General features: G+C 40.2%; 1 protein-coding gene across 3 annotated transcripts in view; it reads right to left on the bottom strand.

Moving 5' to 3' along the window:
• The window catches only part of SUGCT (succinyl-CoA:glutarate-CoA transferase), a 793,918-nt gene that overhangs the window by 372,283 nt on the left and 398,957 nt on the right, over positions 1-22,678 (bottom strand). The window lies entirely within an intron of this gene.

The raw sequence follows: 22,678 nt of genomic DNA, 5'->3' as shown, positions 1-22,678 counted from the left end.
ACTAAGATCAGGAACAAGACAAGGCTGCCCACTCTCACCACTATTATTCAACATAGTTTTGGAAGTTTTAGCCACAGCAATCAGAGAAGAAAAAGAAATAAAAGGAATCCAAATCAGAAAAGAAGAAGTAAAGCTGTCAGTGTTTGCAGATGACATGATACTATATATAGACAATCCTAAAGACACTACCAGAAAACTGCTAGAGCTAATCAATGAATTTGGTAAAGTAGCAAGATACAAAATTAATGCACAGAAATCTCTTGCATTCCTATACACTAATGATGAAAACTCTGAAAGAAAAATTAAGGAAACACTCCCATTTACCATTACAACAAAAAGAATAAAGTATCTAGGAATAAACCTATCTAAGGAGACAAAAGACCTGTATGCAAAAAACTATAAGGTACTGATGAAAGAAATTAAAGATGATACAAATAGATGGAGAGAGATACAATGTTCTTGGATTGGGGGAATCAACATTGTGAAAATGACTATACTGCCCAAAGCAATCTACAGATTCAATGCAATCCTTATCAAACTACCAATGGCATTTTTCACAGAACTAAAACAAAAAATTTCACAATTTGTATGGAAACACGAAAGACCCAGAAAAGCCAAAGCAATTCTGAGAAAGAAAAACGGAGCTGGAGGAATCAGGCTCCCTGACTTCAGACTATACTACACAGCTACAGTAATCAAGACAGTATGGTACTGGCACAAAAACAGAAATATAGATCAATAGAACAGGATAGAAAGCCCAGAGATAAACCCACGCATATATGGTCACCTTATCTTTGATAAAGGAGGCAGAAATGTACAGTGGAGAAAGGACAGCCTCTTCAAGAAGTGGTGCTGGGAAAACTGGACAGGTACATGTAAAAGAATGAAATTAGAACACTCCCTAACACCATACACAAAAATAAACTCAAATGGATTAAAGACCTAAATGTAAGGCCAGACACTATAAAACTCTTAGAGGAAAATATAGGTAGAACACTCTATGACATAAATCATAGCAAGATCCTTTTTGACCCACCTCCTAGAGAAATGGAAATAAAAACAAAAATAAAGAAATGGGACCTAATGAAACTTAGAAGCTTTTGCACAGCAAAGGAAACTATAAACAAGATGAAAAGACAACCCTCAGAATGGGAGAAAATATTTGCAAACGGAGCAACCAACAAAGGATTAATCTCCAAAATACACAAGCAGCTCATGCAGCTCAATATAAAAAAAACAAACAACCCAATCCAAAAATGGGCAGAAGACCTAAACAGACATTTCTCCAAAGAAGATATACAGATGGCCAACAAACACATGAAAGGATGCTCAACATCACTAATCATTAGAGAAATGCAAATCAAAACTACAGTGAGTGGCTTCCCTGGTGGCGCAGTGGTTGAGAGTCCGCCTGCCGATGTAGGGGACACGGGTTCGTGTCCCGGTCCGGGAAGATCTCACATGCCGTGGAGCGGCTGGGCCCGTGAGCCATGGCCGCTGATCCTGCGCGTCCGGAGCCTGTGCTCCACAACGGGAGGGACCACAACAGTGAGAGGCCCGCATATTGCAGGAAAAAAAAAAAAAAAAAAAAAAACTACAATGAGGTATCACCTCACACCAGTCAGAATGGCCATCATCAAAATGTCTACAAACAATAAATGCTGAAGAGGGTGTGGAGAAAAGGGAACCCTCTTGCACTGTTGGTTGGAAAGTAAACTGACACAGCCACTATGGAGAACAGTATGGAGGTTCCTTAAAAAACTAACATTAGAACTACCATATGACCCAGCAATCCCACTACTGGGCATATACCCTGAGAAAACCATAATTCAAAAAGAGTCATGTACCACAATGTTCATTGCAGCTCTATTCACAATAGCCAGGACATGGAAGCAACCTAAGTGTCCATCGACCGATGAATGGATAAAGAAGATGTGGCACATATATACAATGGAATATTAGTCAACCATAAAAAGAAATGAAATTGAGTTATTTGTAGTGAGGTGGACGGACCTAGAGTCTGTCATACAGAGTGAAGTAAGTCAGGAAGAGAAAAACGAATACCGTATGCTAATACACATATATGGAATCTTAAAAAAAAAAATGGTTCTGAAGAACCTAGGGGCAGGACAGGAATAAAGACGCAGATGTAGAGAATGGACTTGAGGACACGGGGAGGGGGAAGGGTAAGCTGGGATGAAGTGAGAGAGTGGCATGGACTAATATATACTACCAAATGTAAAACAGATAGCTAGTGGGAAGCAGCCGCATAGCAGAGGGAGATTAGCTTGATGCTTCGTGACCACCTACAGGGGTGGGATAGGGAGGGTGGGAGGGAGACACAAGAGGGAGGAGATACGGGGATATATGTATATGTATAGTGATTCACTTTTTTATAAAGCAGAAGCTAACACACCATTGTAAAGCAATTATACTCCAATAAAGATGTAAAAAAAACAAAACAAAACAGGTTACATAATATAGTCATAGTCTCAGTTTTTCTGTGCACACAGTCTTATATTCCATCCAAAGCTAATTAGGAGCACTCTTCTGTGCCAGACACTCTGCCAAGAACTGAGGATCTTTAGACCTGCCTTCTAAGAGCTTATCATCATATGAACATTCAGCAATGATGCATCATCTTCCAGGAGATCTTTAGCCACCTGGACAACAAATGCTGAAGGAATTTAAAAGAAGAAATGATTACCACGGTCTGGCTGGTAGAGAAGTGGATCATTGAACGTTTAGGACATATATGAGAAGGAATATTCCACGTAGGTGGAAGTGTGGGCAGCACCCTATCTGATACTTTTAGTATGCTGCTTTAGATGCTTTCCAGAGCATCAAGTTCAGTGCTAGACACAGAGGGGCATAACTAACACACTGAAAGTGGAGGAACCGAATGACAAGGAACAGGAATAAATGCAGGTAGTCAAGTTGCAGAGGGTGACACGTGACAGACAGTCATGTGATGAGGATCCAAACAACAGACACTCAAAGCAGATCCAACTAAGGGCAGATTGGCAAAGGTAGGTACAGAGCAAATCCAGAGGCAGGGGCTAAGAAGCAAAGTCAAGTCGAGTTGAAAGAAATGAAATAGATGAATAGAGAATAGGCAATCAAAGTGATATCGCGATAAACACAGGCTCAAGAAGGACGGCAGTGTCCAAGGGTTAGCACAATGCAGCCAGAAATAACTCATCACCAGAGAGATTGAAGGATGAGAGAGCGAGTGCCCATACAGGAGGCCAGACTGGGGAATGCAGCCAGTTTGGAAACACTGTTCCAGCTATCTTTTATTCCTGATGGCTCCACGTGGGATGGTTTATCTTCCTGTCTCAAATGCTCAAATGACATATGGAAGTCATATAAATCTTTTGGATAGGCTGTGTTTATCGGCTAAAGGCAAGATAGCTGAACCCTTCATATGAATATTTTTAAATTAAGCACAAAGGTAAAAATCTGCAAAAAGTATACTGAAGTGTGAGGTAAAAAGTAACATGCTTAGGTTTACTGGCTTTCTGCAAGGCCCTAACTGCCCTAATGGTGTCCCTCCATTTTTCCATTGCCTTAGTTGGGCTTATATTTGGCTTGAGTGATATGCTCAAGAAGCTGCTTACAGAGACATGGTTTCAATTGCTCGTTGTTGGATTCCACCACATGTGTTTTGCCAAAAGATTGAAAGAGTCACAGAACAGTGTTCTTCCTGGCTTTGTCTAAAGTTAAAGGAATATCAAAGAAAGTATGAACTTTTTAAAGACTAAACCTTTGATGAGAAATCAAATGTGTTTTTAGAGGATAAGGCAATAAAACAACAACAACAAAACTCAGCAGCTGTAGCCCAGTCAATTCTGAATGATCTGAACACTGTATGTTTCAAGAATCAATCCACATACTATATCACTTACCCCTCAGGCACAAGGCCATGACTCACTGTCTGAAACCACAATGCTCGTAGAATCTTCAGAGCTTCTAGAATAACCACACTTGGTCCAAGCCAGCAAAGGACAGGAAGCCCATTAAGAATTCCCCATTTTCCCCACTACAGTCTACAACCAGGAGAAGCTACCTACGCCACTGGCAACTGGTGCCTGGATCATTCCAATCACATCTACTCAGGGAGGATTCTGGGAACTGCTGGAGGGTGACTTGAAAGACAAACCATCAAAGTCAGTTTAAATATTATGAAAGGATTAAGCCGTGATATCATCTGCAATGTACTTGCATTAGAAGACCCTGGTTTTCGAATTTCGCGGTTAGACAAGGACGTCAGCAGTCTCTCCCGAGAGGGAGCAGAATGCCATGTTATCCTGGGAAGCCAGAGTCACTGCTGTTACATCAGAGACAGATCTATAATGGTAGGAGAAAAGCAACCAGCATAAAGATTCTGCCACAGATGCATGGTACTGTAAATAGAACACCAGATTTATATCAAGATGCATATTCGAATCCTAGCTTAGTATAATCCCTTAATTTCTCCTGTCATCAGCTTATTCATCTGTAAAATGGGATAACACATCCCTTAACGACCTTGGTGGGGTTTTGTTACAATCAAATGAGGTAATGGCTGGGAAAACGCTTCGTAATCTGCAGATCACTACAAGCACACGGGAGCCATTATCTGGTCTTTTTCCCTAAAATGCTGTTCCTTGGAACTCACTTAGCCTGGGGTTTTCCAACTGCACTTCTAAAAGAGCATTTTTGGAGCTACTCAAATGAAGACTTACACAAAATATGAGTATCTGTTTTCTGCTTCTTTTTCTCTGATCCAAGGAACTTGCTTCCTTTCACAGATTTAGCTCTTTATGTCATTAACTAAATTTAAATCATGCCTAAAGACTTACTTGTTTGGCATCACAGTTTCATATCCTGTTTGGTTTAATTTTTTAAATTCTTTTGTAAAGCACTCCAAGATGTTTGCATGAAGATCATTCAACAAACGGAAGCCTCTCTTGAATACACACACAAGGACACACCCACATCGAGGGGAAGAAACATAATACAGATTTTTGTTAACACGGTAAAACAAGTCTACAGAAAACAGTTCCTAAAATTACATTTGCTGCAACACTGTATGGCCATTTCTTGGCTGAGAGATCCTTAACTCCCTCAAAACCAACTGGGAAGGATAATGTGATCTTCTAGAACCCAAGTCCACCAAGGCATACAGACAGAAGATATCAGGGTACAGTTCAACATAGACACAGTATTTTCCGTGAAGCAGGCATCCTGGCAAGAGAATATTCCCTAGTGTTTCACCATTTATCAAGAGACTAACCATCAGGTCCTGAACTGTGTTACATAAGCACAATACCCTTATTGTTAGCAGCTGTTCATTGGTCAGCATTGCACAACTGACCAGGTGCATGGCAGGATGGAGTTTTGTCTTTATCCAAAGATTCAGGGTAGCTGGGCTCAGGACTTGTTCAATGATGGTGAAACACTGGTTCCAAGCCATCAGGATTATTATAGCCTTTAAGGTACTTTGCCAATGTACACATATGGGGTAGAAATTAAAGCATGCTGCAGATACAAAAAGAGCCATTGGTTTAATTTGGAAACATTCTTTTTGATTTTGTATGTTTAAGACTTGATTTTAAGCTTAATTGTCTGGATGTTTAGGAAAAATCATTGACTCAGTGTCACTAAAGGTCATCAGACAATTCTAGGGAAGGTATATTTTGAATTATCAATGGCAAGCATGTTTGATTTTTAAATGATCACTTTAAGATAAATATATAATGCTAAAATGCGTTTATGAGAAGAATCAAGGAAAGATCTATCCATGTACAACTGTTTTAGAGCACAAGAAAAATCCATCTCCTTCTATAGTCAAGAAAAAAAATTATTTCACTTTAAATTAACCATGGAAGTTCAGGTTTTTATATTAAGACAGGAATTTCCAGGCTATTTTTTTCACCTTTTCTCTTTACTTTGTTTTGAGTTTTTCAAAATATATCTTCCTTTACTGGTATACCTCTTTATTTAATGAACCTGTTTTCAAAAGTTTCAGATAACCAGTTAACTGTTATTTAAGAGTAATATGTTGTAAAGTAAGTTATAGAGCTGCCAATTTTTGTGTTCAATAAATTGTATTTTCCTAGTAAGGTTTTTGTGTTGGTTTAGTTTTCTAGTAAGTTATAGCTATCTATAAAATAGAGCTGTAAGTTGATGCAGGCTCTATGGAAAACAGTATGGGGGTTCCTCAGAAAACTAAAAATAGAATTACTATATGATCCAGCAATCCTGCTCCTGGGCATATATCCGGACAAAACCATAATTCAAAAAGATACATGCACCCCTATGTTCATAGTGGCACTATTCACAATAAACAAGTCTTGGAAACAACCTAAATGTCCACTGACAGATGAATGGATAAAGAAGATGTGGTATGTATATATACATACACACATACACATACACACACACACACACACAAAATGGAATACTACTCAGCCATAAAAGAATGACATTAATGCCATTTGCAGCAACATGGATGCAACTAGAGATTATCATACTAAGTGAAGTAAGTCAGAAAGAGAAAGATGAATATCATATGATATCACTTATATGTGGAATCTAAAATATGGCACAAATGAACCTACCTACGTAACAGAAACAGACTCACAGACATAGAGAACAGACTTGTGGTTGCCGAGAGGGAGAGGGGGTGGGGGAGGGATGAACTGGGAGTTTGGGGCTAGTAGCTGCAGACTATTACATATAGAATGGATAAAACAACAAGGTCGTCCTACTGTATAGCACAGGGAACTAGATTCAGTTTCCTGGGATAAACCATAATGGAAAATAATATAAAAAAGAATGTATGTGTATAACTGAGTCAAATCTGCTGTACAGCAGAAATTAACACATTATAAATCAACTGTACTTCAATAAAAAAATAAATTAAATAGAGCTAACCTAAGGCTCTTTGAGGGAAAAAAAATGACAGTATCTAGGAGAGATTAATAATATCAGATTTATTACAGAAAATGCCATATACTGACATCATTAAATCACTGTTCTCCTAACCTTTTTGGATAGAGAGCTAATATATACTAAGCATGTGCTCTGTGACAGGCATGGAACTGAGACATGTGCCCAGTGCAAGAGCTGCCATCAGTCTCCCCAACGTAGAGATGAAGGAACTGAGGCAAAAGGGTTTAGAGAAAGCTGGAGACACCTGACTGCAGACACTTGCTCTTACCCAGCAACCTAATTTTGTCTTTGCAGCAATAACCGGCGGGAGAGGAACAGGCCTTCAATAAAAGTCCTTTGCTGTAGCAGTATAAACAGATTCTATCTCAACATCTGGGCCACAGTGGATCTTCAGGACAGATGAAAAACTAGTATCCACAAAAAGAGGACTACCAAATATTCAAATTATGAATTATGTTTGCAGCACTTTTATTAATGAAAAACACTCTTAAGACCCTGTGGCTTGATTATCCTGTTTAGTGGCAAACAGTGACTAAATTTTGGTTCTGGTTGTGAACTATAATAATGGCATTCAAATACGTCATTGTTGAGAGACACTAAAACCATTACACAATTTGTTAATATGCCCTCAATTAGGAAGTGACATTTAGATTCTATCAGTGAAGCGTACACTTCACAATCCTGCCAGTGCTGCCATTTTGAAGGGGATGGCTCCATTTTCAGACCAGGCTGTAGGTGTAGGTTTATAGCCTGTGATGATCTATTTTCCATGTAAGGAAAATAAGCATGTTTTTATGTTTGCTTATTGTTTCCTGAAGGAATCTCTTCTAGTGACTTTTCCCTCTTTATGCTTATAAAGAATGGTGCATGTTTGTTCAGGACTGGAATTTACAGTAGGTTCTGTGAGAGATTGCGTGTGCGTCTCTGTTCAGTACTTTCAGTACCAAAGTGTAAAGAAGAAAGATTATGTTTCCTGAAGTTTTGTTACCCTAAATTAGACATGCAGGAGGAGGAACATTCACTTCTGTGCCCGATGGTTTCTTGTCTTTAGTTTCACGGACTAGTCTTTACAAACATGGAGGTGATTTGGGAAGCTTCAAGATTCTCTCGGCTTACTTTCCAGGTGGACTTCTCCTTCCCCTACTGTAAATGGCAGGCTGAGCAGAACCTCCCTAAATTAGGTCCTATTTGTACTACATCTTGCAGAAATTATTCAAATATTCTAGCCTGTGGGTTTTCCTATTTCTTATTTCCTGTGCACATACAGTATTTTACTCGATATGCATCAGGAAAAAGGTTATACACACATCATGTGGGAGGCAGGGTATTAAATGTGTGGGATAAAATCACAATTTTGAAACAAAAATAAAGTAGTCCCCTTTTAGGCTTCCTCCACAATTACCATATTTTAGGAGAAAAATTAATTTCTATATCTTTCTCCAAGAATACAGTAAAACTAAAACAAGTTACTGTCCATCTTCTTCCTTTAGTTTTGAGAGTAAAACATAAAGTATGAGAGGTTTACAGACTTTCTGGAAACTCTGAAATGTAAAGTACTCTTTGGCTGGCTAACTCCCTCTAGGCTTAAATGTTGTTCAGCTGCCCTGCCCCATCCCTCATTTAAATTATATCCCCACATCAGTCTCTCCTTGCACCCTTTTCAATCAAGTAAGAGCATTCCTGTAATTATAAAGTGTAAAATGCCCTGCCTCCTCTACTTAATTGTAAACTTAAAAAAAAACTGTAACCATTATATACCCAGTGCCCATCACAGTTCCTGGCACATAATAAATGTGGATTAAATTAATGATTAAATAAACAGGAAAATAAACAACAGGTTTTTTTTAACAAGGCTGTTTAAAGAAATAGTCTTAATTGCATTATCCTTTGCTAGTGCAAGTACGATTTCATACAAATCCACAATTACAAATTCATCAAGAAATATCATGTGCCTCCCTCCTGACCCGTCACATTTGAATGCCTTTGCTTTGTGGAGTCACAGTGGGCTGAGTTCTTACTTCAGCTCTAAACAAAGCCCAGGGCAGGACTAGATACACCTCCTAGGATGTTTTGGGATACTGGTTGGGCCTTTAGCAGAGTGGCTTGGGTATCTGGCCTACAAAGCGATTTAAAAGACAATGTAATGAGGTACCTGGACAAACTACAAGTCTTCTAGCATTTTCACTGAACTTTTTTCACTAAAACATAAATATTTTAAATGCTTATAGGGCATCTTTTCAAGTAGAATAGTCACTACCTTTTGGCAAACCAAGAGTCTGTCATCTCATTTAGACAGAAAACCAACAGACAGATATACGATATACACCATACATGGAAAACTACGTCTTGTTCGCACTCAGGTTTCAATTAACTAATGGATTTCTCTTTATAAGTTTGTATTACAGAAACAAAGCTCTCGACTAAGCTTTTCTAATGGCTTAATAATTAAAGATGTAATAAATCTAGATAAGCTAGTCAAAGCTGAGGTTTGTTCCCTTATGGTGTCGACCAGGACTATAAGTTTGCTTCAAATGGCTGAATAAGTTACCACATATAAGTTATGTATAAAAGTATCCCTTCTGTCTTAACTCAGAGAGGTGAATTCTCTCAGAAGGAAAGATAGCATGAAGAAATGCTAACTCCACCTAATCCCTAAGCCACTCTGCTCCAGTCCGGGCAGAACTAAGATCAGCAAAAAGCGCCTACTTGCTTTGGCCTTGTGTTAGCTAAAGTCCATTAGACTTTGCACACGGATCATCATCTGGCCTGCAACGCTCTAGTCCTGATCTCCAAACTGAGTTCCCCCTTCACTGCAGTTTCTGCTGGCGAGATTTAGTCACTGTCTTCTGACTAAACCCTCTAGAATCTAGACACTCCATGTGCTAAGGCATCCCCACACCATTTATGTCTGTTTCCATAAAAATGGATGAGTGTACACTTGTTTATGTGTTTTCTCTGTGTGTGTTCTTGGGCCCTTTCATGTGTCTGTCTGGCTGAACTGAGGGACTGCAGAGTACTTCCTGCAGCCCAACCACAGCAGGAAGGCTTGGCTCTGTGCTTGGACCTCCAGGAGGATGCCACCGAGGACCTGCTGCGCGGGGGAGGAAGCTGCACAGTCTCACGGCTCCTTGGTAGCACTCTGCAGCAAGGGAAGGCTAAAGGAATTGCAGAGCCCTGAAACCACAGCTCAGGTTGTTATGAGGCAGGGTTAAAATGTCATTTCAGTTTCTACAAATCACTGAGTCTCTTAAACCATGTAAATGTGTTGCTGATACTACAATGAAAAGAAGAGATGCTAGTGACAGTCATTATATGGTGAAATGTTTCCCCTTTATTTGTTTAACCATTTACCTCTCTGAGGTTCTAACAGAATAATACAAAATGTTAACAAAAAAATGTAGTCCACTAGGTTGTGAGCTCTATGAAGGCAGAGAGCACTACATTTTGGGGGCAGGGGTCGTTGTTGTTACTGTATTTGTTGTTCATTACTGTACTATCCCTGGGCCCTCACACAGTGCTTGGTACATTGCAGGCCTAAATTGATACTTATCAAGTGCTTACAAGTTCTAGGATCCATTCTGAGATGTGAGGATATAGTGAAAAACAAGACACAGCTCTTGCTTTCATGAAGTTTATATTCTATTTGGGGGTAGGAAATAGAAAATAAATAGAGAATTCAATAAAGAAGAAAATATCAAAAAGTAGTATGTGCTATTAGAAGTTGTTAGAGAGAGGGGCTGAGGAGTGAATTTAGATGGAGTGGGTAGGAAAGGTCCTTTTCCCTGAATGACAGCCAGGAGAAGATCACAGTACTTCTCAATCTGTCTGCCCATGAGAATGACCTGGAGAGTTAAGGAATCAGAGACTGATTCTACTGGGCTTAGGTGGTGGGCCTGGGCATCGGTACTGTTTAAATGTCCCCAAGCCAACTCTGAATGGTCAGTCAGGAATGAGAGCCACTGAAGAGGAAGTACCTTCCAGGCAAAGAAAGAGCTAATACAAAAGCCTTCCCATGGGACTCAGCAATGACTAATAAACCTCTGATGAGAATCACCTAGGGAGCTTTTAAACATCCAGATGCTGTTACCACACCCTAAACCCATTAAATAAAGACTCAAGGGCAGGGAGGGCCAAGCATCAGTGTCTTGGAAAATTTCTCAGGAGATTCCAATGTACAACTAAGTGTGTCTGACTTAGGGTGACCAGTCATGCTGGTTTGCCCAGGACTGAGGGATCTCCAGGGATGTGAGACTTTTAGCGCTTAAAATGGAGCTGTCCCTGGTAAACCAGAATGGTTGATCACTCTAGTTAGACAAGTGGTTCTCAAAGAATGGTCCTAGTGAGTCAGAAATGCTGGGGGTGAGGATGTGCAGGCAACAATCTGTGTTTTAAGAGACCTTCCACATCATGGAGGCTAAAGTTTAAGAACCACTGCATTAGGGCAAAAGAAAACTCTGTGTCTACAATACAGATACAGTTAAAGAAGCAGACACTGGTAAGAAGAGTGAATGAAGGAAGGGAGAGATGAATGAATGAATGAACTCACTAGGATATCTTCTAATAATGCCCCTACTATGGGACGAATATTAAAGTCTCTTTGGATTTTATGAACACGTAAGCCAGCTGAAAGGCATATTGTGCTCAAGCAATGAAACAAATGTTCATAGGCTCAAACTGCTGTGAAACTCCTAAGAATACAGTACCTTGTTAATAGAACGCCGAAAGAAAACTACTCACAGTCCAAAAACGCGTACTCGTTACAATCTCCTGAAAGAAATCAGAAATGAGAAGCGCTCTGTCTTGCCATCAAGGCTGCCTTAGTACTAGAAATGTGGTGGCTTAATCCATCGCTCTCCACTCCCAACTCAAGCGTTTGACTTCTGCCAAGCAGGTGGTGAGGCCAGCAGGAGGCAAGCAGGACCTCGGGGGTGTCACATTATAGATACGTAAAAGGGATTGCTCCTCTTTGGACCCTCTTGCTTCCTGGAGATCAAACAAGGAGAGTCTCTGGACTTGATTCTGAAAAGCTGGGCCTACTGGGATCCTTGGAGCCCAAGATACTGAGGAGTACTGAACAGGTAGGTGGAAGTGGTCTCCCACTGAGGCTGACACACAGTGTGGAAACCAGGGAACAGAGAGGCTTTCTGGTGTCTGGACATGAAACTCACCATTTGCTTGTTGCTGCACTGAGATCAGAGGCAATCTGCCCTCTACCGTTCCCACGCCCACAACTACCTGTGTTACCCTAACCAGAGGATTTAAAAAACAAAACCAAAAAGCACCATAATCTCTAAATTTAAAAATTTGTTATGTAAATTGGAGAGGTTGGTCTCTGTTGAGAGTCAAATTAGTAGCCTAGAAAATCAAAGAGAAAACACATGAAGAGACAGAAATTATGAGAGAAGGATAAGTCAACTAAAGATAAATCCAGGGACGCTTAGCATCTGAATAATGGGATTGGGGGTCAGGGGAGGGACAGTAGGAGCAGGAACTAATAGAGGAAAAATAGTTACTAAACAACAACAACAAAATCCTCCAAGAGGAAGAAAGCCTTGAAAGAGTCCACTGAGTTTTAAATAAAATTGATGATAAAATACATTTAGACATATACTATTAAAAATTCTTTAAATCCAAGACTTAAAAACAAAATTTTATATTCTTCCAGATTGAAACAAGTTTCTTTAAAAAAAAAAAAAAAGAATCAGCCATGTATCAGACTTCTTAAAGTTGGAAGTTGTTAGACAATAAAATAATATCTATAGATTACCTAAAGTAATGAATTGCAAGCCAAAGAACCTCCACTTATTATTAGGCTGGAAATAAATTCGTATCTTTAGATATGTAAATATTCAGGTAACAAATGACCTATACATCCAACTAAAGAAAATACTCAAGAAAACAAATCCACTGAAACAATAAATATGAACAGAAGCCTCAAGAGAAGATTAAGAAAGGAGGAAACATTAATGAGAAATAAATACACACACACAAATATATATATTTATGCACATATGTTATACACATATAATTAAATCTGTGGATAATGATACATTGACAGACTGTCTAAAAATGTATAAAACACATGCTAAATAAGGACTACTGACTAGGAATGTAATGTACAGTATGATAAACATAATGAGCACTGCTGTATGTCATACATGAAAGCTGTTAAGAGTAAATCCTAAGAATTCTCATCACTAGGGGAAAAAATGCTCTTTTTCTTTTATTTTGTATCTATTTGAGATGATGGATGTTCACTAAACTAACTGTGATGATCATTTCATGGTGTACATAAGTTAAATCATTATGCTGTACACCTTAAACTTAGTGCTGTATGTCAATTATGTCTCAATAAAACTGGAAGGGAAAAAATAATAAACAAACAAAAAATAAGTAAATAAATAAATACTCCTGAGATAAGAGCTCTACCATGAGAGAAATTTTAATAAATTCCAGAACTTAAAATATTACATTAGCTCAGTACAACCTAGAGTTCAGGATAAGGATATATGGAAAAGAGGAATAGATAGTAAAGGTTTTCTATAGGCTTTATTCATCTACCTGGAAGAATAGAGTATACTGGTAAAAGAAACTTTGGTATTTTGATTTCATGTGGTAATCGAGGAATACATATAAGATTATGAGTGCTGGAAAGTGAAGACAACCATTAGTGGAATAGGAAACTAAGAAAGGGGAATAAAGTAAATAAATTATGACAGAAAATTAACATAAATTTTTCAAAATGGGAAAAGGAAATAAATATTAAATGTAAAGTAAAATGGGGAAAAAACTACTAAATGTATCAGTGGTAAAATAAATATGAATGGCCATGATTCTCCCAATTAAAAAAGAGACTGACAGATTCGATTTTTTTTTTAATTTTTTTTAACATCTTTATTGGAGTATGATTGCTTTACAATGGTGTGTCAGTTTCTGCTTTATAACAAAGTGAATCAGCTATACATATACATATATCCCCGTATCTCTTCCCTCTTGCATCTCTCTCCCTCCCACCCTCGCTATTCCACCCCACTAGGTGGTCACAAAGCACCGAGCTGATCTCCCTGTGCTATGCAGCTGCTTCCCACTAGCTATCGATTTTACATTTGGCAGTGTATATATGTCCATACCACTCTCTCACTTTGTCCCAGCTTACCCTTCCCCCTCCCCGTGTCGTCAAGTCCATTCTCTAGTAGGTCTGTGACTTTATTCCCATCCTGCCCCTAGGTTCTTCATAACCATTATTTTTTCTTTACATTCCATATATATGTGTTAGCATACGGTATTTGTCTTTCTCTTTCTGACTTACTTCACTCTGTATAACAGACTCTAGGTCCATCCACCTCACTACAAATAACTCAATTTTGTTTCTGTTTATGGCTGAGTTCGATTTTTTAAAATTAAAACAAAGTAATAAAGATTTAATATAAATAAATGAACAAAAAGATAGGCAAATGCAAATAAAAAGAAGGAAGAAGTACCAATATTAATACAAAAATATGGTGAACATAATGACAGGAAATTTTAGTTTTAAAAAATATACGAATACCAATCATGAATCTGGATATATGAAACCACAACATAACTAAATATTTAAAGCAAAAGAACAGAAACAAATAAAAAATGGTCAGATCCATGAGAGGAGGATAAAACTCTCATAGAAAACTTACAGTCTCAGTCTTACTGGCCTGAAGAGCCAGAGGACAGAACACAGGGAAACTACAGCTACTGGAAAGTGAAGGGAGATCCGAGAAAGGAGAGAGCCAGAAAGCGGGAGCCCATAAACCTGATCTCATGGGTGACGACCCTGAACTATGCATATAGCACTGACAGCTGAGGCTAAGAAGAACTGAACCAAGATTTGAGATGCAAAGGAGACAGGGTTTGCAGTTTGAATCCAGCAAAATTCAGCACCTGTTTTTAAAAATCAGCATTCTTAAAAAAAAAAAAAAAAAATCAGCACTTTTCAGGGAAGTATACCAAAATAGAGTCTCTACTACAGATCATTCACAATGACCAGAAAACAATCCAAATTTACTCAATATACACCTTCTCCCACCCCCAAAAAAATTTTTTTAAGGAAATACAACATTTTTAAGAGAAAGAAACAAACAATGGAAATGACTCAGATATTAGAACTAACATTCTGAGAGGTTCCCGCTCGATCTTCCTTCCTCTCTCCTTTGCTCAGGGTAGACGTGCACAAGTCTGAACAGCTCTCCAAGCCTTGCCCAGCTCCTGCTCCATTCTCTCTCACAGGTGCTTTGTCTGCTAGAAGCCTTGTAAATTCAATCTCACCTTGGTGTCTGCTTCTCTGAGGACCCAGTTACACAACTGATCTGAGAAATCTAAACCTCTGAACTGATGCCCTGGTGATGATTCTCAGACTTTGGTGCTCTTGACACTTGCAGGTCTTATGAGAACACAGATTGCTAGGCCCTACCTGAGACATTTTGACACTGAATTGGCATGTCTAATAACTTTCCAGGTGATCCTGATGTCACTGGGGCCACACTTTGAGAACCACTAGTCTACGTTTCACTCCCCTTCGCCCCAGGGCAACAGGATGACCAGGGAGCTCACCGATGATATTTCCAAATGTGATTGTATGGTTTCCAAACCATGTCCTGAAGAAATCTGATGCTTGGGGATCTGCTACAGGAGGAAAGGTGACGCTTAGGAGGCCGGTGTCCACCCCTCTCCCCTACCTCAACCAAAACAACTCTTAAAACCTGTTTTATATATTGATCCTTCATTTGATAAAAGAGTTCAAATGATGAGAAATATATTTGAAAACAATGGCTCTAACAAAACTCAGCCAAGCCTTTGCCTTTAAAATGAGGACACTACTGACAACTCCTTCCTTCTGGTCTGGCTGGCTACCTGTACTACACTGCCCAGCAGCTATTCTGAACAGCCTTCCCCTATGACCTCATTCTAACTTTCACATTCTAGGTCCGCAATAACACTCAGGTCTCCAAGAGCCTTCTGGTTTCCCTGATTCACATGTTCTCTGCTCCCAATGGACTGGAAGTAGCTTTCTTAGAAGCTTTTAAATCCTAGCTGAGAAGCACTTTCCTCTGGTGAGGACAGACCTCTTTATCTTCTTTCTCCCTTGCCTTTTCAAAACCTGCCACTCTCATTTGACAGCTGCAAGGCAGAAGACAAAATAAAGTTAATAACCAAAAGCTGCTAACATTCAACCTTCAAGCTGCTGCTCTACCAAAGGTCAACACTTTTCATTAGTTTTAATCTTTTTAAACACATTCCTGCTCTGCCACTAGAGCTGAGTTGCTCAAAAAGCTAAATGAAATTTATGATCCTTATTTTTTATCTTTATGTAAATAAAAGGGCCCATCTTTTACCGTTAGTACTAATTGACAAATGCTCAACACGAGCAAACAGTGAATTATAAAAGGCTGACTGTTCAGCAATATGGTCTAGTTCTCACAACCCAGGACAAGCATTACACATGACATAACTATTCGGGTACAGGTGATTCAACTTGAGGAAACCTAAGAGATTTTTAAGTTCTCTTCCTCTTTACTATTCTATATATGGCCACTTAAAGAACCGACAGGACTTCTGAGATTAAAAGAAGGAAAGAAAACGAGTTGACGTTTATGTTTGATACTGATTAGAAGTTCTGACAAAGAATTTAGTGGGAAGAAGCGACAGGACAACTTCTATGTTTTGGACCAACTATCAACTCAAATGTCATCTCCTCTTCTCTGTGATCCTTAGATAATTAAGAGCTATCTTCCAGGGGTTAGAATACTGAACTCATTCCTATTAAAAAAAAATACCGATGGTAAGAAGTTAACTCAGACAAGTTGTACATGGAAATAAAGGCAGCAATAACAAAGAAGACTGAGGGAGGCTTAGTCCCCTTCTTTCAAAAGTACAATAGTTTAGACATTTTTCATATGGATGGCGGTGACTTTTGAACAAATGTGAGGCAGACAATCCAAAGAATTACCTGCAAACTTCCAAAATTTCTCCCAACTCCCCCTCAACTACCGATCATTCTTCTACCTTGTTGAAGTATCAGACATACTGAGAAAAAGTGCTTAATGAGATAAGGATGGATGTAATGAGGGGAGAAAAAAATCTTGAACATTAATTCCAACGACTGGATTTGAATTTCAGATTCAACCACTCAGTAAACTCCAGATGAGCACTCATTGCGTTTCAGTTTCTATATCTATACATAGAGTAGGACAACTTAACTTCCCAGGACTGCTGTGAGGATTTAATGGGATGATATCTATAGGAGCAACTCCTACAGTTATTTGTAATACTAGGTGCTCAATCAATGTCAGTTAATTGAAAGTAAAAACCGATTCACCCATAATCTGTGGGGAGAGTGAATAGGACCTCCTTCAAGATGACATACATGTTCAGAAACGTAATTAGGAATAAAAGTTAAAGGGGTTTAAAGTTATTTAGAAGTTTGTCCTATAAAGAATTCCATTTTTCTATATTATGGAAATGAGGATAAAGAGATATAAATGAATGAATGAATAAATAAATATAACACAATGTAAAGAGTGCTCATAGCCACACACACACGAACAGTTGCTAGGGTACACAGAAAGGACAAGCTGCCGGGGGTGAGGGGAGGTGACTGTCCGGGGAAGGCTTTACTCGGCACAGAGACATTCAGAACACTTGAGCCTTGGTTATAAGTGTGAGTTCATCAGACAGATGTGGTGAGAGGAGGCGGCTGGGGGGAGAGCAGTGAGCATACCACACAGAAATCGTGTGTTCATATAACGTATGATTTCAGAATTATATAATTTCATAAATTCACCATGAAAAACAAGAAGGAAACATCACAGGTGGATAAGACAAGCCCATTTATTACGTATAATTTTAAGTGGAAGAAAACAGGTGAAGTAAGACATCGGAATAAAGCTCTCAGATCACGTGGTCCAGGGGAAAGAGCACCAGGAGTTCAATGGTCTGGCTCAAGTCGAGCCCTACCAGCCACCACCTGTGTGATGTGATCTGGGGTAAATCGCTTCAAACGCTGAGCCTCAGTGTTCTCATCTCTGAAAACTGAGAGTTGGCTTAGCAGGTCATTAAAGTATCTGTCATCTCTATAAACCCTAGGACACAATGAAAACTGAAGCCCCATTTTTACATACCTATTAATAAAAACAGATCAGTAAAGCATTGAGCTCTTATTAAAAAAAAACTGCTGTTTGAAAACTCCACAGTACAAAAAAAATTCATACACATAAAGTTTATGTGTGTATGTGTGTGTCACGGCTTACTACTTAAGGGAAAAATAGACTGGATTAAGTCACACCTGGTTAAGGTGAAAGGGGTGGGAGAGAAGGGAAGGAAAAGGAATTTGAAATGTCTGCAGACCTCATTAGTGCCCTGATACCAAATGATTCAAGGACATCTTTGGCTTTGATTCAAACAGTTATTCTGTTCCGAGTAACATGACGACAATCTAAAGATCCACAGCTGGACTCTGGAAAATCTTGTCTGATATTTTCTGCAATAAAAGTAACAATTTTGCTGTATAGGTTGTAGGACACAAGACCATTTCAGAAAGAATCCTGTCAAAGCCCAGGGCTCAGAGGACCTGCTTTATGCAATTTTGGTAAAAGATGTGATTTGTTTTTAAGTTGCTCTGGTATTAAGAAAGGCTGAGCAAGCAGTTTGGAGAGGTCACAGCTCAAGTTAAAACAAAAAGTGAACGTTTGTGCTCACACATTGTGATGGGACGCATTTTTGTTACTCTAATCTTCCTCAGTCCCGGGGTTTCTCAGACCACTCTCCAAACAACACCGAGGACAGATCTCTTCATCAAGATGAATCACTTACCCACATGGCTTATATCCCGTCTCCTCTTGTTTCACAGAGGTCTGATGCCACAACAGATGCTACCAATGACACCACTTGATTTCGAAATAAGGGGGCATGCCAGATCTTTCTCAAACACAGCCTTTACTCTTCATTAATCATAGCATCACTGAAATCTAAAGCCAGCGGGGACCTCACACATCATCAATTTAGCCACTTATTCTTAAGGAAGAGTTAATAATTTAAACACCACAGTAATATGATGAGATTAAAATCATACATTTCTTCCAGAAGTGTTAAGCGTTTTTCCCAGATGCCTTTTTCCCCCACTGCTCTTTAAACTAAAGATAATCCCCATTAAGTTTGGGCACAGATGAATTCAGTAAATAATGCCACTGCCTCCTCATGACCTGCAGGGATTGTTGTAACACAAATGTACCTGCGATCCTAACAAGGCCTTCTACTCCAGCTCCCCAACCTTCCTTCCTTGATCCCCACGAAGCTCTCCAGAATCGTCTGACCACTGATGAATGAACCCCAAGCCATTTGAGGGCCAGTGATCCCCCAATATTTCTAGGAATAAATTTACTTTTCAAGGCTTCCGGGAAGATGGCGGAAGAGTAAGACGCGGAGATCACCTTCCTCCCCACAGATACACCAGAAATAAATCTACACATGGAACAACTTCTACAGAACACCTACTGAACCCTGGCAGAAGACCTCAGACCTCCCAAAAGGCAAGAAACTCCCCCACGTACCTGGGTAGAGCAAAAGAAAAACAAATAAACAGAGACAAAAGAATACGGACGGGACCTGCACCAGTGGGAGGTAGCCGTGAAGGAGGAAATGTTTCCACACACTCGGAAGCCCCTTCGCGGGCGGAGACTGCGGGTGGCAGAGGGGGAAAGCTTCGGAGCCGCGGAGGAGAGCACAGCCACAGGGGTGCGGAGGTCAAAGCGGAGAGATTCCCGCACAGAGGATCAGGGCCGACCGGCACCCACCAGCCCGAGAGGCTTGTCTGCTCACCCGCCGGGGCGGGGCTGGGAGCTGAGGCTCGGGCTTCGGTCGGAGCACCGGGAGAGGACTGGAGTTGGCGGCGTGAACACAGCCTGCAGCGGGTTACTGCGCCACGGTTAGCCGGGAGGGAGTCCGGGGAAAAGTCTGAAGCTGCCGAAGAAGCAAGAGACTTTTTCTTACCTCTTTGTTTCCTGGTGCGCGAGGAGAACGGATTAAGAGCGCTGCTTAAAGGAGCTCCAGAGACGGGCGCGAGCCGCGGCTATCAGCGCGGGCCCCAGAAACGGGCATGAGACGCTAAGGCTGCTGCTGCCGCCACCAAGAAGCCTGTGTGCGAGCACAGGTCACTCTCCACACCTCCCTTCCGGGGAGTCTGTGCAGCCCGCCACTGCCAAGGTCCCGGGATCCAGGGTCAACCCCTCCGGGAAAACGCACAGCACGCCTCAGGCTGGTGCAACGTCACGCAGGCCTCTGCCGCTGCAGGCCCGCCCCGCACGCCGTGCCCCGCCCCCCCCGCCTGAGTGAGCCAGAGCCCGCGAATCAGCGGCTCCTTTAACCCCGTCCTGTTAAAGGAGAACAGACGCCCTCCGGCGACCTACACGCAGAGGCGGGGCCAAATCCAAAGCTGAGCCCTTGGGAGCTGGGAGAACAAAGAAGAGAAAGGGAAATCTCTCCCAGCTGCCTCAGACGCGGCAGATTAAAGCTCCACAATCAACTTGATGTACCTGCATCTGTGGAATACATGAATACAACCAATCATCCCAAATTAAGGAGGTGGACTTTGAGAGCAAGATTTATTATTTTTTCCCCTTTTCCTCTTTTTGTGAGTGTGTATGTGTATGCTTCTGTGTGAGATTTTGTCTGTATAGCTTTGCTTCCACCATTTGTCCTAGGGTTCTATCCGTCCGTTTTATTTTTTTTTTTAATTTTTTTCTCTTAATTTTTTTATTTTAATAATTTTATTATATTTTATCTTACTTTATTTTATTTTACTTTATCTCATTTCTTTTTTTCCTTCTATCCCTCCTTCCTTCCTCCCTCCCTCCTTTCTTTCTTTCTTTCTCTCTTTCTACTTCTACTAATTCTTTCTTTCTACTTTTTCTCCCTTTTATTCTGAGCCGTGTGGATGAAAGGCTCTTGGTGCAGCAGCCAGGAGTCAGTGCTGTGCCTCAGAGGAGGGAGAGACAACTTCAGAACACTGGTCCACAAGAGACCTCCCAGCTCCACATAATATCAAATGGCGAAAATCTCCCAGAGATCTCCATCTCAACAGCAGCACACAGCTTCACTCAACGACCAGCAAGCTACAGTGCTGGACATCCTATGCCAAACAACTAGCAAGACAGGAACACAACCACACCCATTAGCAGAAAGGCTACCTAAAATCATAATAAGTCCACAGACACCCCAAAACACACCACCAAACGTGGACCTGCCCACCAGAAAGACAAGATCCAGCCTCATCCACCAGAACACAGGCACTAGTCCCCTCCACCAGGAAGCCTACACAACCCACTGAACCAACCTTAGCCAATGGGGACAGACACCAAAAACAATGGGAACTACGAACCTGCAGCCTGCAAAAAGGAGACCCCAAACACAGTAAGATAAGCAAAATGAGAAGACAGAAAAACACACAGCAGATGAAGGAGCAAGATAAAAACCCACCAGAAGTAACAAATGAAGAGGAAATAGGCAGTCTACCTGAAAAAGATTTCAGAATAATGATAGTAAAGATGATCCAAAATCTTGGAAATAGAATAGACAAAATGCAAGAAACATTTAACAAGGACCTAGAAGAACTAAAGATGAAACAACGATGAACAACACAATAAATGAAATGAAAAATACTCTAGATGGGATCAATAGCAGAATAACTGAGGCAGAAGAACAGATAAGTGACCTGTAACATAAAATAGTGGAAATAACTACTGCAGAGCAGAATAAAGAAAAAAGAATGAAAAGAACTGAGGACAGTCTCAGAGACCTCTGGGGCAACATCAAACACACCAACATTCGAATTATAGGGGTTTCAGAAGAAGAAGAGAAAAAGAAAGGGACTGAGAAAATATTTGAAGAGATTATAGTTGAAAACTTCCCTAATATGGTAAAGGAAATAGTTAATCAAGTCCAGGAAGCACAGAGAGTCCCATACAGGATAAATCCAAGGAGAAATATGCCAAGACACATATTAAACAAACTGTCAAAAATTAAATACAAAGAAAACATATTAAAAGCAGCAAGGGAAAAACAACAAATAACACACAAGGGAATCCCCATAAGGTTAACAGCTGATCTTTCAGCAAAGCAATCTAGAGAACAAAAAACGGAGCTGGAGGAATCAGGCTCCCTGACTTCAGACTATACTACAAAGCTACAGTAATCAAGACAGTATGGTACTGGCACAAAAAAAGATCAATGGAACAGGATAGAAAGCACAGAGATAAACCCACGCACATATGGTCACCTTATTTTTGATAAAGGAGGCAGGAATGTACAGTGGAGAAAGGACAGCCTGTTCAGTAAGTGGTGCTGGGAAAACTGGACAGGTACATGTAAAAGTATGAGATTAGATCCCTCCCTAACATCATACACAAAAATAAGCTCAAAATGGATTAAAGACCTAAATGTAAGGCCAGAAACTATCATCTCTTAGAGGAAAACATAGGTAGAACACTCTATGACATAAATCACAGCAAGATCCTTTTTGACTCACCTCCTAAAGAAATGGAAATAAAAATAAACAAATGGGACCTAATGAAACTTCAAAGCTTTTGCACAGCAAAGGAAACCATAAACAAGACCAAAAGACAACCCTCAGAATGGGAGAAAATATTTGCAAATGAAGCAACTGACAAAGGATTAATCTCCAAAATTTATAAGCAGCTCATGCAGCTCAATAACA

This window comes from Delphinapterus leucas, chromosome 9, assembly GCF_059928025.1.
Source record: "Delphinapterus leucas isolate spDelLeu-1000000601 "Yukka" chromosome 9, BTC_Dleu_Yukka2, whole genome shotgun sequence".
Lineage (NCBI taxonomy): Eukaryota > Metazoa > Chordata > Mammalia > Artiodactyla > Monodontidae > Delphinapterus > Delphinapterus leucas.
This window is presented reverse-complemented; position numbering and strand designations above follow the sequence as displayed.